This window comes from Neophocaena asiaeorientalis, unplaced genomic scaffold, assembly GCF_003031525.2.
Source record: "Neophocaena asiaeorientalis asiaeorientalis breed wild unplaced genomic scaffold, Neophocaena_asiaeorientalis_V1.1 scaffold629, whole genome shotgun sequence".
In the NCBI taxonomy this organism is placed as follows: domain Eukaryota; kingdom Metazoa; phylum Chordata; class Mammalia; order Artiodactyla; family Phocoenidae; genus Neophocaena; species Neophocaena asiaeorientalis.
This window is the reverse complement of record NW_020175468.1, coordinates 5647077-5650586: the sequence shown is the minus strand read 5'-3', so window position 1 is coordinate 5650586 and position 3510 is coordinate 5647077. Positions and strand designations below refer to the sequence as shown.

The following is a 3510-nucleotide window of genomic DNA, read 5'->3' as shown; positions in this document are numbered from 1 at the left end:
GATAGGGAGGGTGGGAGGGAGGGAGGCGCAAGAGGGAAGAAACATGGGAACATATGTATATGTATAACTGATTCACTTTGTTATAAAGCAGAAACTAACACACCATTGTAAAGCAATTATACCCCAATAAAGATGTTAAAAAAATAAATAAAGTGATGAAAGGGAAAAAGCTATGACCAAGATTACGCAACCCAGCAAGGATCTCATTCAGATTCGACAGAGAAATTAAAACCTTTACAGACAAGCAAAAGCTAAGGCTAAGAGAATTCAGCACCACCAAACCAGCTTTACAACAAATGCTAAAGGAACTTCTCTAGGCAGGAAACACAAGAGAAGGAAAAGACCTACAATAATAAACCCAAAACAATTAATAAAATGGTAATATGAACATACATATCAATAATTACCTTAAATGTAAATGGATTAAATGCTCCCACCAAAAGACACAGACTGGCTGAATGGATACAAAAACAAGACCCATATATATGCTGTCTACAAGAAACTCACTTCAGACCTAGGGACACATACAGACTGAAAGTGAGGAGATTAAAAAAAGATATTCCATGCAAATGAAAATCAAAAGAAAGGTGGAGTACCAATTCTCAGACAAAACAGACTTTAAAGACTATTACAAGAGACAAAGAAGGGCACTATGAAATGATCAAGGGATCAATCCAAGAAGATATAACAACTGTAAATATTTATGCACCCAACATAGGAGCACCTCAATACATAAGGCAAATGTTAACAGCCATAAAAGGGGAAATCGACAGTATCACATTCATAGTAGGGGACTTTAACACGCTACTTTCACCAATGGACAGATCATCCAAAATGAAAATAAATAAGGAAACACAAGCTTTAAATGATACATTAAACAAGATGGACTTAACTGATATTTATAGGACATTCTATCCAAAAACAACAGAATACACTTTCTTCTCAAGTGCTCATGGAACATTCTCCAGGATAGGTCATATCTTAGGTCATAAATCAAGCCTTGGTAAATTTAAGAAAATTGAATTCATATCAAGTATCTTTTCCGACCACAATGCTATGAGACTAGATATCAATTACAGGAAAAAAATCTGTAAAAAATAAAAACACATGGAGGCTAAACAATACACTACTAAATAACCAACAGATCACTGAAGAAATCAAAGAGAAATCAAAAACTACCTAGGGGGCTTCCCTGGTGGCGCAGCAGTTGAGAATCTGCCTGCTAATGCAGAGGACACGGGTCTGAGCCCTGGTCTGGGAGGATCCCACGTGCCGCGGAGCGGCTAGGCCTGTGGGCCACAACTGCTGAGCCTGTGCATATGGAGCCTGTGCTCCGCAACAAGAGAGGCCGCCATAATAAAAGGCCCACGCACTGTGATGAGGAGTGGTCCCCGCTTGCTGCGACTGGAGAGGGGCCTCACACAAAGGCGGAGATGCAACACAGCAAAAATAATTAATAAACTGCTACCCCCAACATCTTAAAAAAAAAATACCTAGAAACAAATGACAATGAAAACACGATGACCCAAAACTGATGGGACGCAGCACAAGCAGTTCTAAGAGGGAAGTTTATAGCAATATAGTCCTATCTCAAGAAACAAGAAACAGTTCAAACAACCTAAACTTACACCTGAAGCAATCAGAGAAAGAAGAACAAAAAAACTCCAAAGTTGGCAGAAGGAAAGAAATCATAAAGTTCAGATCAGAAATAAATGAAAAAGAAATGAAGGAAATGATAGTAAAAGATCAATAAATCTAAAACCTGGTTCTTTGAGAAGATAAACAAAATTGATAAACCATTAGCCAGACTCATCAAGAAAAAAAGGGAGAAGACTCAAATCAATAGAATTAGAAATGGAAAGGGCAAAATAACAACCAACACTGCAGAAATACAAAGGATCATGAAAGACTACTACAAGCAACTGTATGCCAATAAAATGGACAACCTGGAAAAAATGAACAAATTCTTAGAAAAGCACAACCTTCCGAGACTGAACCCGGAAGAAAGAGAAAATATAAACATACCAATCACAAGCACTGAAATTGAGACTGTGATTAAAAGTCCTCCAACAAACAAAAGCCCAGGGCCAGATGTCTTCACAGGCTATCTACAGATCAATGCAATCCCTATCAAACTACTGATGGCATTTTTCACAGAACTAGAATAAAAAATTTCACAATTTGTATGGAAACACAAAAGACCCCGAATAGCCAAGGCAATCTTGAGAAAGAAAAACGGAGCTGGAGGAATCAGGCTCCCAGTCCTCAGACTATACTACAAAGCTACAGTAATCAAGACAGTATGGTACTGGCACAAAAACAGAAAGATAGGTCAATGGAACAGGATAGAAAGCCCAGAGATAAGTCCACGCTCATATGGTTACCTTATTTTTGATAAAGGAGGGAAGAATATACAATGGAGAAAAGACATCTTCAATAAGTGGTGCTGGGAAAACTGGACAGCTACATGTAAAAGAATGAAATTAGGGGCTTCCCTGGTAGCACAGTAGTTAGACTCTGCCTGCCAATGCAGGGGACACGGATTCGAGCCCTGGTCTGGGAAGACACCACATGCCACGGAGCAACTAAGCCCGTGCACCACAACTACTGAAGCCTGTGCACCTAGAGCCTGTGCTCTGCAACAAGAGAAGCCACCACAATGAGAAGCCTGTGCACTGCAACAAACAGTAGCCCCCACTCACCGCAACTAGTGAAAGCCCACGCACAGTAATAGAGAAAGACCCAACAAAGCCAAAATTAAAATAAATAATTTTTTAAAAGAATTAAATTAGAACACTCCGTAGCACCATACACAAAAATAAACTCAAAATGGATTAAAGACCTAAATGTAAGGTCAGACACTATAAAACTCTTAGAGGAAAACATAGGCAAAACACTCTATGACATAAATCACAGTAAGATCCTTTCGGACCCACCTCTTAGAGAAATGTAAATAAAAACAAAAATAAACAAGTGGGACCTAATGAAACTTAAAAGCTTTTGCACAGCAAAGGAAACCATAAACAAGACGAAAAGACAGCCCTCAGAACGGGAGAAAATATTTGCAAGTGAAGCAACTGACAAAGGATTAATCTCCAAAATTTACAAGCAGCTCATGCAGCTCAATATCAAAAAAACAAACAACCCAATCCAAAAATGGGCAGAAGACCTAAACAGACATTTCTCCAAAGAAGATATACAGATTGCCAACAAACACATGAAAGGATGCTCAACATCACTAATCCCTAGAGAAATGCGAATCAAACTACAATGAGGTATCACCTCACACCAGTCAGAATGGCCATCATCAAAAAGTCTACAAACCATAAATGCTGGAGATGGTGTGGAGGAAAGGGAACCCTCTTGCACTGTTAGTGGGAATGTGAATTGATACACCCACTACAGAGAACAGTATAGAGATTCGTTAAAAAAAATAAAAATAGAACTACCATACGACCCAGCAATCCCACTACTGGGCATATACCCTGAGAAAACCATAATTCAAAAAGA

The 3510-nt window shown here is 38.9% G+C and overlaps 1 protein-coding gene across 7 annotated transcripts in view; it reads right to left on the bottom strand.

The window, feature by feature from the left end:
* Positions 1–3510, bottom strand: part of ZNF235 (zinc finger protein 235) — a 50256-nt gene that overhangs the window by 17949 nt on the left and 28797 nt on the right. The window lies entirely within an intron of this gene.